Below are 14,224 nucleotides of genomic sequence, written 5' to 3'. Positions count from 1 at the left end.
CTCTTACTGGAACTCTGATATCAAACAGCATTACTCTTAACTCTCTCTCTGTGTCTACACAAAAAATGTTAAACTGAGCTGGTGATATGTGATCAGACAGCTGGTTTTGGCTATCCTCAAATTGCTTTGCACTCTGTTTTAGGGATGTTTTCCTTTCTATACCAAACTCCTACCATGATCCCTTGGTAATACTTTCAAGAGGACCCTGAAATGATTATGTTTAAATAGAGTTTGTAAAGCATACAGACTCCCACAGAATAAAAAGGTATTGCTGTACCATAATGACCTTTTTTGAACTAGCAGACATTACAACCACCACTGCCAATATCCCTGAAAGCATCAGTTACCCAAAGGAAAAATGGTGCCTGCTGGCAGCACTCTGAATAAAGATGCCAGAAACCCTGGCAAGTCAAGTGAGCATGCTTTCCATTTATAGCACTTCTGAGATGAGTGTGAAGCATGGCTTTGATGTCCACCACCTCTTTAGATGAGCTGGGGTCAGAGTGGCTGCAGAGTGGCCAGACAGAAAGGGACCTGGGTTGTACTGACTGATAGTAGGCTGAACATTGAGCCAGCAGTGTGCCCAGGAGGACAAGAAGGCCAATGGCATCCTGGCCTGCATTAGGAATAGTGTGGCCAGGAGGAGCAGGGAGGTCATTCTGCCCCTGGACTCAGCACTGGTTAGGCCACACCTTGAGTCCTGTGTCCAGTTCTGGGCCCCTCAGTTTAGGAAAGATGTTGAGGTTGCTGGAACTTGTCCAGAGAAGGGCAACCAATGCTGGGAGGGGTCTGTAGCACAGCCCTGTGAGGAGAGGCTGAGGGAGCTGGGGTTGCTTAGCCTGGAGAAGAGGAGGCTCAGGGGAGACCTTCTTGCTCTCTACAACTACCTTAAGGGAGGTTGTAGCCAGGAGGGGGTTGGTCTCTTCTCCCAGGCAGCCAGCACCAGAACAAGAGGAGACAGTCTCAAGCTGCACCAGGGGAGGTTTAGGCTGGAGGTTAGGAGACAAAAAGCAAAACAAAGGATCATTCTAAACCAATTCATTGGGTAAATAGCTAGAATAAGAGGAGCTGTACCATAACAATTCTTTCCTTCCCTCTTCTCTTCTGATCTCTGGCTGGTTTTGCTTCACTCAGGAGAGATTACATGGTTTTGGGCTGGCCTTGGCTAAGTCTAACTCCTCTGCTCCTTTCTCTTGTCCCTTTGTACAGGGGGGTAAGGGGAGAGAGGCAGGGAGGGAGAAGCTATTAGCTTCCCCTGGTCCTTGGCCAGGGAGGTCCTTGTGCTGTTTATTGATTGTAAATATCTGTTAAATGTGGCAAATCCTGCATATTTTTGTACATCTTCATGCATTTCGTTGTAGAGTGTAGCTTTTGCTTGTAGATAGAGCTCCATTTTGCCTCTAACTGAGTTGGTCTGGCAAAGTTAATGTTGGGGGGGGGGGAAACTTCAACCCACCACATGACCCTAATCACAAATTAAGACATCATTAATATTACAGCTTTGATGATTGTTTGAAGCACTAAGGAAGAAAGTATCTGGGAGTGCCTAATTCCAGCTACAAAGTAATGTAAGAAACAATTTAAAGCAAAGCAATTTTTCACATTTACCAAAAAGAAAAGGAAGCACTAGGGTGCTGGGACACAAAGTGGCAAAAAAGCTGCCCTTTGATAGGCCTGAGGATTTTCATTACTGCTAATTGTTTTCAATATACAGAGGAAGAGCTCTCAAGATGTTCAGGGAATGCTTTCCCCTACCTTTATCCTTTGCAATCTTCAAAAGGCTTATTGCAACCTAACAACTCTAGCATCCTGCAAGCCCAACCCTGGATGCTTGGCTCTCTACACAATGCATGAATGAAAACTTTTCCCCATCTATAAATCAGGAAATCATTTGGAAAATAAAGAGCTTTTCTAATTTGATGCCTGCCTTCGGGACCTCCTGCTAGTTGCAGCCCAGCCTTAGCAGCAGATGTCCTGCTGGGGCTTATTTCAAGAGACTCCAAACCATTTTCTGGTGTTTTTTTCCCCACTCAGTATACATTAAGTGCAGTATTTTGCTACTCAGATTTTATATGCTCTCTCACACTCACCTGGCAATACAGATGGGTAAGAACGGTGCTCACTGAGGAGCTCACACAAGACTGCAGTCAATCTGATGCTGACTGCTCTTTCCCTGCCTTGCCTGGGAAATCAGAGCTTGCTCTCTACCAGTGCTGCTGAAGGAAAGAAATCATCTTGACTCCTTGGCACTCTTAAATTTGGGTTAAATCTTACTCAAGTGCCCCTTGTCAGTTGAGTGACGAGAGTGCCACACACACATGTAACACACATAGGTGTGTGTCACTTCTTCACTAAATTCTCCATGTGGACAGAGCCTAGAGCAGAGAATTTGCTAGATCAGAGTTTGCCATTACTAGAGCCACAGCTGAGTATCTTGCTTATGTAGTTATAGTAGGACAGAGCCTAGAGCAGAGAATTTGCTAGATCAGAGTTTGCCATTACTAGAGCCACAGCTGAGTATCTTGCTTGTGTAGTTATAGGTAGGACAGAGCCCAGAGCAGAGAATTTGCTAGATCAGAGTTTGCCATTACTAGAGCCACAGCTGAGTATCTTGCTCATGTAGTTATAGGTAGGACAGAGCCTAGAGCAGAGAATTTGCTAGATCAGAGTTTGTCATTACTAGAGCCACAGCTGAGTATCTTGCTTATGTAGTTATAGGTAGGGACAGAGCCCACAGCAGAGAATTTGCTAGATCAGAGTTTGTCATTACTAGAGCCACAGCTGAGTATCTTGTTTGTGTAGTTATAGGTAGGACAGAGCCTAGAGCAGAGAATTTGCTAGATCAGAGTTTGCCATTACTAGAGCCACAGCTGAGTATCTTGCTTATGTAGTTATAGGTAGGACAGAGCCTAGAGGAGAGAATTTGCTAGATCAAATTTTGCCATTACTAGAGCCACAGTTGAGTATCTTGTTTGTGTAGTTATAGGTAGGACAGAGCCTAGAGCAGAGAATTTGCTAGATCAGAGTTTGCCATTACTAGAGCCACAGTTGAGTATCTTGCTTGTGTAGTTATAGGTAGGACAGAGCCTAGAGCAGAGAATTTGCTAGATCAGAGTTTGCCATTACTAGAGGCACAGTTGAGTATCTTGCTTGTCTACTTATAGGTAGGAAACATAATTATCACCAGCAAATTAAAACAAAATGTCAGCAATTTGTAAACATAAAATGCACCCAGCTGTTTCAGCTGAGTCATTTCCCTCTTGCTCAGTAGTCCAAATCTTTTCTTTGTGGCTACGACATTAGAACATGCACATGTCATTGCTTGAAACGGTTTCCTACTCAGTTAGATGCACCAATTAGACCATTTTATTCCACAAGCTTATTGCAAGGACAATACATCCAAAGAGAAATTAAATCCCACAGACCCTAGCTGGGTTACAATTTTCTTTTCACCTTGTTGGGGTTAGAAAACAGTACCCCAAAGGAAGAAACATCATCTGTATGTAAGCTGCAAAGACTAATAAATAACACCATCTCTTAGCTTTTGTTGCATGTTTTACATACATTCCTGGAGGGGGGAAGAAAAAAGCACTTTCAATATTTTTGACAATAATTTTCAAGTTTCCTTTCCTTTCCTTTGCCCCTTAGTTATATTTTTCCTCTTGCTTAGTAGCATGCTTGACATGTCAGAGGTCGTTTCCAACCTTGTTGATTCTATGATCTCTGAATCTCTGAGGTCTTTTCCAACCTTGTTCAGAATCACACAGAATCACCAAGGTTAGAAGAGACCTCAAAGATCATCGAGTCCAACCTGTCACCAGAGACCTCATGACTAGACCATGGCACCAAGTGCCACATCCAATCCCCTCTTGAACACCTCCAGATTCTATGACTCTATGATCTCTGAGGTCTTTTCCAACCTTGTGGATTCTATGATTCTATGATCTCTGAGGTCTTTTCCAACCTTATTCAGAATCACACAGAATCACCAAGGTTGGAAGAGACCTCAAAGATCATCAAGTCCAACCTGTCACCACAGACCTCATGATTAAACCATGGCACCAAGTGCCACATCCAATCCCCTCTTGAACACCTCCAGATTCTATGATTCTATGATCTCTGAGGTCTTTTCCAACCTTGTTGATTCTATGATTCTCTCTCTTATTTATGCATATGAAAACAAATTGCAATTTTATTTAAATGCCTTTCAAAAGTACATTGAGCAACATCAGTGATTAAGTAATTTGATAAACTTCATTGTCAATTAGCCAGAGGCATTTATTTCAGCAAATACTACTTAGCTGAGTTTGCTGATTTCCTCCCCACCCCCACCCCATTTTCTTTAAAGTTGAACTACTCCTTAACTAAAATGTTTATCTTCACTGAGCTAGATCCTCAGCAGGTGGGGATAATGTTCAGCATCTTCCCACTTACTAATTAGCCTCAATGTCTCTACTGCCTACATAAATGTCCAGTCTGCAAACAGGAAGATCAATTGAGGGATTCACTGACTATCCCATCCTTCTTTTAAGCCAGTGCCATAGGGAAGATCACGGCACTCCAGGATGACTGGATGCCACTTAAGACACGAAGGTGAAATAATTTATGAGAATGAGAAATATGAAGCCTAACTTCATAGAATCATGGAATGGTTTTAGTGGAAAAAGACAGTAAAGAGTCCAACCTAACACCACCATGGCCATCAAACATGTCCTGACATGCCATGTCTACAAGTTTTTAAACACCTCCAGGGACGATGACTCTACCACCTCCCTCAGCAGCCTATCCCAATGCCTGACCACCCTTTCAATAAAGAAATTTTCCATAATACCCAATCCAGATTCAGATTGGATGTTAGGAAGAAATTCTTCACCATGAGGGTGATGAGACACTGGAAGGGTTTGCCCAGGGAGGTGGTAGAAGCTTCATCCCCAGGAGTTTTTAAGGTCAGGATGGATGTGGCTCTGGGTGACCTGATGTAGTGTGAGGTGTCCCTGCCCATGGCAGGGGGGTTGGAACTGGATAATCCTTGAGGTCCCCTCCAACCCCAACAGTTCTATGATTCTAAGACAATTTTGCAGTTTAGGCTGGATGTTAGGAAGAAATTCTTCACAGAAAGTGATTGGCCATTGGAATGGGCTGCCCAGGGAGGTGGTGGAGTCACTGTCTCTGGAAGTGTTTAAACAAACCTTCCCTGGTGCAATCTGAGGCCACTTCCTCTCATTCTGTCACTTGATACTAGGCGTTCCTTTCCTAAGCCATGTTGATATAGAAATACTACAAGAAACACATAGAATCATAGAAGCAATAAGGTTGGAAAAGACCTCTAAGATCATCAAATCCAACCTGTCAGATCAATTCAAGAGCACAACAGTTGGACAGGGGTTGGACAGGGTAAAAGATGTACAAGATACACCAGCTCTGGGCAGAATTCTTATGTCTAGAATTCCTGGGACTTATACTGAGTAAATTCTTCAGACTTTATTTCCTCCTATGCAGAGAAATAAAAATAATTAAATAGTCACACTAGTAATGTATGTTTTCTTTAATGAGACAGCTTTATAAAGTTGACTTACTTCTTTAGTGCTCTAAAACACAAAAGTTATCCCATAGAATAGAATAGAACAGAATAGAACAGAACAGAACAGAACAAACCAGGTTGGAAGAGAACTTTGAGATCATCAAGTCCAGCCTATCACCCAACACCATCTAATCAACTAAACCATGGCATTAAGTGCCTCATCCAGGCTCTTCTTAAACACCTCCAGTGATGGTGACTCCACCACCTCCCTGGGCAGCACATTCCAATGGCCAATCTCTCTTTCTGGAAAGAACTTCTTCCTAACATCCAGCCCAAACCTCCCCTGGTAACGGACTCACTTGTTCTTTTGCTGCAAACTGGATTCCTGGAAGTGAGAGGCACATTCTGTGCAGATCTATTTGCAGTCACAGAAGTAAAGGATTATTTCAAAACTTTCTGAAACATAAGCTGCAGCCTACCACTATGTCATGGTTTAACCCCAGCTAGCAACTAAACACCACGCAGCTGGTGCTCGCTCACTCATCCTCCCTTCAAGTAGGATGGAGAGGAATAGGCAAAAAAAACCCATAAAACTTGTGGGTTAGGAACAGCTTGGTAACTAAAATGGAATCAAATATAATAATAACAATAAACAGAATACATTATTATTATTGTTCTTACTATTAATCATAGAATCAACAAGGCTGGAAAAGACATCAGAGGTCATCGAGTCCAACCTGTCACCCAACACCTCATGACTAACTAAACCATGGCTTCAAGTGCCACATCCAAACCCCTCTTGAACACCTCCAGGGATGGGGACTCCACCACCTCCCTGGGCAGCACATTCCAATGGCCAATCTCTCTTTCCATGAAGAACTTCTTCCTAACATCCAGCCTAAGCCTCCCCTGGCACAGCTTGAGACTGTGTCCTCTTGTTCTGGTGCTGGTTGCCTGGGAGAAGAGACCAACCCCCACCTGGCTACAACCTCCTAATATTAATGGACTATAAAAGAGACATAACAGAATAAAAAAGAGACATAAATAAAACCCAAGAAAAGGACAACTGCTCATCACCCACTGACCAAGGTCTGAGCAGCGAGCAAGCCTCCCCAGTCAACCCTTCCCAGTTCATACACTGAGCATGACATGAGCATGCTATGGAATGTACTTTGGCTACTTCAGGTCAGCTGTTCTGGCTATGCTCCCTCCCAGCTTCCTGCGTACCTGCTTGCTGGCAGAGCACAGGAAAGTGAAAAAACCCTGACTTAAGATAAGAATTACTTAGCAACAACAAAACCATCAGTGTGTTATCAACATTATTCCCACAGCAAATGCAAAACACAGCACTGTACCAGCTACTAGGAAGAAAAATTAAATCTATCCCAGCCAAAACCAGGACACATCAAAAGGACAAGGAAACAGCAATGCAAAACCCAACCAAATGTAAAGAGCAGCTCTGGCTGTGAAAAAAGCAATCACTTCAGCTGGCTGCTCAAGCACTAAGAGAAAGAGATTACTAAGACTAAAAGACTACTGTGTAAGTTACATTACAACTATGATACTTTTATCTTGAGAAGATGGCTCTTTTATGGCTCTTCCTTTCCATTATTATAGTAATTTTGTCCCTGCTCCTGCCAGCTTAATTTTCTTCAAATACCATCCCTAAAAATCTTCTTCAAACCCCCTCCATGAGAAAACTGAAGTTTTTTGTTGTCATCTTGTACTCCCACACCAAAAGCAGCTCAGGTGCACTTCCTCCTGAGCTGTGTGCTTTAGCTCTACCAAACACTGTACAAAACCACTTTACTTTTGCTCCAGAATGGCTTTAACATTTCCTACCAAGCTTTATAGGTTTTCTCTAATTACTGACAACTTCCTGTTGTACAAAGTACTAACTTACAGCTTTGGTAGATGTAAAAGAAATATCCAAACAAACACAATCTTCAAACTGAGAAACCAACAAATTCTGTTTGGTTTCCTTACTTGCTCTTTAGAAACCCCCAAACTTTCTAGAAAAGTGCAAGCACTGAGCACTAAGATCCAGTGGACCTTTAGTGGGGGGCTCAGACCTAAAGCATTGGTGCTAGTTATGAATGTTACACAGTGTTGGAGAGCAGCAACCCTGAGAATTACCTACAGGAGACCTGGTGCAGCAGAGCAGCAACCCTGAGAAGTGACTACCAAGGAGGCTGAGCAAGTAACTTGGAAGGAAGTCCCAGTGATAGTAGGCTGAACATGAGCCACCAGTGAAGCCCAGGTGGCCAAGAAGGCCAATGGCATCCTGGCCTGCATGAGGAATAGTGTGGCCAGGAGGAGCAGAGAAGTCATTCTGCCCCTGGACTCAGCACTGGTTAGGACACACCTTGAGTCCTGTGTCCAGTTCTGGGCCTCTCAGTTTAGGAAAGATATTGAGATGCTGGAACATGTCCAGAGAAGGGCAACAAAGCTGGGGAGGGGTTTGGAGCACAGCCCTGTGAGGAGAGGCTGAGGGAGCTGGGGTTGCTTAGCCTGGAGAAGAGGAGGCTCAGGGGAGATCTTATTGCTGTCTACAACTACCTGAAGGGAGGTTGTAGCCAGGTGGGGGTTGGTCTCTTCTCCAGGCAACCAGCACCAGAACAAGAGGACACAGTCTCAAGCTGCTGTCAGAAGAAGCTAAAATTAAGGTCAAGGTGCAGAACGGTACTGAGGATAAAGTTTTCTATATAAATTAGAATCCCTGCCTGTAATTTAAAATTACAAAAAGCAACATACAAGTAAGGAATGGAACAAAACTCACAGTCAGAGATATCTTGGCAAATGGATCTTATGATCCTCTATCACTTACAGGCTACATTATTCCATCTACAATCCTTTGTAGACTATTATAGTCTATTCTATTCCACTCCATTCCATTCCACTCCATTCCATTCCACTCCATTCCATTCCATTCCATTCCATTCCATTCCATTCCATTCCATTCCATTCCATTCCATTCCATTCCTAATAAATTACCTATTAACAATGTCTCTGAAAAGCCAGCTTAGATTTCAGGGGAGAAAAAGAATAGAATAGAATAGAATAGAATAGAATAGAATAGAATAGAATAGAATAGAATAGAATAGAATAGAATAGAATAGAATAGAATAGAATAGAATAGAATAGACCAGACCAGACCAGACCAGATCAGACCAGATCAGACCAGGTTGGAAGAGACCTTCAAGATCATCGCGTCCAACCTGTCATCCAACACCACCCAACCAACTAAACTATGCAACCAAGCACCCTGTCAAGTCTCCTCCTGAACACCTCCAGCTAAAAATATTAGGGAATGTGATAAAAATAAATGGTTTCATGTCCTCCATGGGTAATATGCAATCAAAAGAAGCAAAGTAAAGTAAGCATGATGAGGAAGAGTTGCAGAGGTAGCAAAGTGATGCACCCAGGGAGCCTGTCAAGAGCACTGTTATCTACTGCAGTGTAAGTGGATTTCCACTCAGTTTTTCTCAATGTTGTTAAAGAGGAACACTTTTTGATCTGAACAGACACCACTTTTATTACTGGCAGACTTGTCACTCTCGATTCAATGTACTGAGTGTCAAACAGTTACAAGGCTGCATCAGTATGACTAGTTGAAACCAACAGCGCAGCAGATGACTCAGGGTCTTGCCACACTCAAACCTTTCTGGAAACCCTGAATTAGCTGTGGTGGTAGGAATGGAGATATAAAGAGGCAAAACAAATGGTTCTCAAGAGGGAAAAAAAAATACCAGAGAGATAATGAATGCAATAAGGTAAGACGACACTGTGATAATTAGTATCCAGAAACAATATCGTTACGGCAGGAGTTCACTGTGCTAAATGCCAGATGAGAACACCATCAATTTTATTTCATAGAGCTCTATTTCCTTCCAGAAAATCTCTCATGCCTTCAGGTGAACAAGAATCTCATTTCTGACCCCAGCACAATCTCCTTGCAAATAGATATCAGCAGAGAAACACTGAAGGACTGCAAGAAGGAGGTAATTTTATTTTTAGTCCTGTAACAGGACTGATGCAGCATCATGCTAGTGTTTACAAGCTGCTTTATAGCTGCTGTGTGCAAATCCCTGCCCTGCAGAATTTTATAATCAAAGAAAAAGCTAACTATAAAATGCAGTAGTTGCACATAAGGGCAAAAATGGCATCTTGGTCTGTATCAGGAACAATGTGGCCAGCAGGAGCAGGGAGGTCATTCTGCCCCTGTACACTGCACTGGTTAGGCCACACCTCGAGTACTGCGTCCAGTTCAGGGCTCCTCAGTTCAGGAAGGAGGTGGACTTGCTGGAACGAGTCCAGAGAAGGGCAACGAAGTTGGTGAGGGGTTTGGAACACAGCCCTGTGAGGAGAGGCTGAGGGAGCTGGGGTTGGGAGCCTGGAGAAGAGGAGGCTCAGGGGAGACCTTATTACTCTGTACAACTACCTGAAGGGAGGTTCTGGACAGGCAGGGGCTGGTCTCTTCACCCAGGCAACCAGCACCAGAATAAGAGGACACAGTCTCAAGCTGCACCAGGGGAGGTTCAGACAGGATGTTAGGAAGAAACTCTGCACAAGGAGAGTGATTGCCCATTGGAATGGGCTGCCTGGGGAGGTGGTGGAGTCACCATCATTGGAGGTGTTTAGGAGGAGACTGGATGGGGTGCTTGGTTGCATGGTTTAATTGATTAGGTGGTGTTGGATGATAGGTTGGACACGATGATCTTGAAGGTCTCTTCCAACCTGGTCTATTCTATTCCATTCCATTCCATTCTATTCTATTCTATTCTATTCTATTCTATTCTATTCTATTCTATTCTATTCTATTCTATTCTAAAAACAGCTGCCTGCTTTGATGCTAAGTGGGTTTTTTATTTTCTTAGACCTGGATTAGAGTGTCAGAAATAAAAAAGTAGTCTGTTTTGCATTATTGTTCAGCTGCCCATGAAATTGTACACTAAAAATGAAATCTCTCTGTAATGACATTGAAAAGAATCCAAAACAATTTCTTTTCTCCATTTGAGAGAGGGGAAAAAAAATCAATTTAAAGAATATCTTTTCCTGAATAATATCACAGTTTAAAATGTTATGAAATGGAAGCTTCTGAAATTTAGTGGTGTTGCTGGAGAACCTTCCTTTCAGAAAATATCTACTTCAGCTAAGTGCAGAGCAGCAGCCTGAAGTGCTGGGCAAGCTGTAATCAGCGCTGCACCACTGCTTACTTAGGTCCCAACTACGCAGTGTGGGGTAAAAAACTGTCCTTGTTAGGATGCTGTTCAATTGTCACCATGAGGCAGCTGCTACACCACACACTGTTAAAGACTACAACCCCTGTTAACATAAAGCCCAGGAAGTTTGCTTTATGTTCTTGTAAAATGTAATTCAATATTTCATTATGATCATAGAATCAATAAGGTTGGAAAAGACCTCAAAGATCATCAACTCCAACCTGTCACCCAACACCTCAGGACTAACTAAACCATGGCTTCGAGTGCCACTTCCGATCCCCTCTTGAACACCTCCAGGGATGGAGACTCCACCACCTCCCTGGGCAGCACATTCCAATGGCCAATTACTCTTTCTGGGAAGAACTTTCTCCTCACCTCACCTGCTGATCCAAGTGCAAGAGGCATGAAGTTTTCCCCATATTTTCCAGTGTGAATGGAAGGCTCCTGAAGAACTCAATGGGAATTGAAGCAGTGATAATTAATAGGCAAATTATACACAACTGTTCCCTCAGGATATCACAATTCTGGTAGGTTTTGGTTGTTGTTTGGGATGTTTTTTCTCAATAGGCATGTGCTGAATCTATGCACACTAAATCTATTTCTGCCTATCATTTTGTTCTTCTACAAAAGCAACCCAAGAAGATTCTCTGCTTTCAGGCTCATTTCTCTTGGCAAGGACTAGCACAGATACACATCTCCTGTTTCTCTTTCATTCTTTTATTTGCTCCTTTCACACAACTTCACAGAATCAGTCTTCTTTGCTCCTCTAGCGTCAGTGAGGGCGTGAAAATAATTCTGCTTGGATTATTTAATTTCATTTGTGGATATTTTACTTTGTGCAGAAAGGATGAGCTGACAATACTTCTTCAATCTCACAGGTGTCCTTCTTCATCAGCTGAAGTATATATCCTTAGGAATGATCATAGAATCTTAGAATCATAGAAGCAATAAGGTTGGAAAAGACCTCAGAGATCATCAAGTCCAACCTATCACCCAGCACCTCAGGACTAACTAAACCATGGCTTCAAGTGCCACGTCCGATCGCCTCTTGAACACCTCCAGGGATGGCGACTCCACCACCTCCCTGGGCAGCACATTCCAATGGCCAATTACTCTTTATGGGAAAAACTTTCTCCTCACCTTGAGCCTAAATGATGATTGATTATCAGTAAGAAATTCCTGAGGAATGCTTCTTGCTACATAGTCATTTCTAACAAATGCAATGAAACACCTCACAAATAAGAGATGTCTTTTCCCACTTCTGCACAGCATAAGGGATGCCAAACAAAGACTTCCACGACAATAACAAATTAAAACCCACAATACTCTGAAATATTACAATAGCACTTAGAGAATAAAGTTTTGAAGCCTCACAAAATTGCTGAAAAGCTCTCCTCAGGAAATTCTGCTCCTCTTGATAATCGATTCTGCTCCTGAAGCTCACAGCACAGCTCTGCTGCAGCACACCGCCAGACATCTCACCCACTCTTTGTGTTCTTATGAATTGAGCAACTGGATATAATTCATCACTGTACTTAGATTTTTTGTGTGTGTCAGGTTTTGCTCTCCTAACTTTTGAACAATGTACTCTAAGTTATTTAAATGGCTTGTATCCTCATATACCACACTTCTTGTTGTTGGTTGGTTTATTTGGTTTTTGTGGTCTTCCTCCTTCCTTCCTTCCTTCCTTCCTCCCTCCTTTCCCTCCCTCCCTCCCTCCCTCCCTCCCTTCCTCCCTTCCTCCCTTCCTTCCTTCCTCCCTCCCTCCCTCCCTCCCTCCCTCCCTTCCTTCCTTCCTTCCTTCCTTCCTTCCTTCCTTCCTTCCTTCCTTCCTTCCTTCCTTCCTTCCTTCCTTCCTTCCTTCCTTCCTTCCTTCCTTCCTTCCTCCCTCCCTCCCTCCCTTCCTTCCTCCCTTCCTCCCTTCCTTCCTTCCTCCCTTCCTCCCTTCCCCCCTCCCTCTAGATAAACTTGCAGTATATAATTACAGGTATTTTCCTCATGATCTCCAAGGGATAAGTCCTTTTATCACCTCTGCTGTTGATTGCATGTATTGATTTTAAAACCATTTCCAAATGACTGCAAAGCTGAAGGATACATTTATCTTGCTGGCTAAGAGTGGGTGCTCCCATTTTGCTGAATAACCTCACACTAGTAACAAAAAACCCCTCGCTTATCAATGACAACAACAAAAGAGACATTTTCTGCTTCCCCTGACAGATTTCCGGAGACAAACTATCAGATCCACGTCAAGCATCTGCTGGGTGTCAGAAATGGCAATCACCAAACAACCACCACTTCTCTTCAGGTGCATTTGTTGCATGGCCCAACATTTCAAGCAACTGTCTAGACCTAGACAGTATTCATTCTTGGCTTTCATTTCTTAAAATGTTCCCCTTACAAACCTAGCCAATAGGCACACAAAAAAGTTACTTCAGAATACAGAATAGAATGAAGAATTAACCAGGTTGGAAAAGACCTTTGGAATCATTGAGTCCAACCTATCACCCAACACCATCTAATCAACTAAACCATGGCACTAAGTGCCTCATCCAGCCTCTTTTTAAACACCTCCAGTGATGGTGACTCCACCACTGTGAAAAACTTCTTCCTAACATCCAGCCTGAACCTCCCCTGGTACAGCTTGAGACTGTGTTCTCTTGTTCTGGTGCTGGTTGCCTGGGAGAAGAGAACGACTCCCACCTGGCTGCAACCTCCCTTCAGGTAGCTGTAGACAGCAAGAAGGTCACCCCTGAGTCTCCTCTTCCACAGGCTAAGCAACCCCAGCTCCCTCAGCCTCTCCTCACAGGGCTGTGCTCCAAACCCTTCCCCAGCTTTGTTGCCTTTCTCTCGACACCTTCCAGCACCTCAACATCTTTCCTAAACTGAGGGGCCCAGAACTGGACACAGGAGTCAAGGTGTGGCCTAACCAGTGCTGAGTACAGGGCACAATGACTTCCCTGTTCCTGCTGGCCACACTGTTCCTGGTGCAGGCCAGGATGCCATTGGCCTTCTAAATAGTCACATGAAGTACATAGAGTTGCACAAACAGATTAGAGCACAAGTAATTTAAATGGAAATACTGAACACAAAGTAAGAGAAAACAAAGGTTAACTTCATAAAGTCTAAACTGAAGAGCACAAGAGGTAATTGCAATAACTTGATCATACAAGCATTCACCTCTTTCAGTGTGACACTACAACTAATGAAGGTTTAACAGACTGCATTTTGTTTCTAACCTGATTTTCATATACCTATAGAATAAACCCAGTGAAAGGATTTTAATGTACTGGCTCATGGCTTTTACACCACACCAGAAAACTTTCAAAACTTGTATGGCTGCAACAAAAGTGCAACTCTGAAAGGCAAGCACTGTGAATATCAGCATTGCTAACAACAGACAAATCTGTATTGTGTACTATCCTTAAGATCCTGTGCTAATTAGCTCAATAGAGAGATTCTTTGCAAATGACCAAAGAGTGTC

General features: G+C 43.1%; 1 protein-coding gene across 1 annotated transcript in view; it reads right to left on the bottom strand.

Annotated features, from left to right (window-relative positions):
* The window catches only part of SLC36A4 (solute carrier family 36 member 4), a 102,191-nt gene that overhangs the window by 12,671 nt on the left and 75,296 nt on the right, over window positions 1-14,224 (bottom strand). The window lies entirely within an intron of this gene.

This window comes from Melanerpes formicivorus, unplaced genomic scaffold (assembly GCF_026170545.1).
Source record: "Melanerpes formicivorus ecotype bairdi unplaced genomic scaffold, bMelFor1.0.p_v2 SCAF_1, whole genome shotgun sequence".
Taxonomy (NCBI): domain Eukaryota; kingdom Metazoa; phylum Chordata; class Aves; order Piciformes; family Picidae; genus Melanerpes; species Melanerpes formicivorus.
Note: the sequence above shows the minus strand (reverse complement) of the source record. Positions and strands in the feature narration are given on the sequence as shown.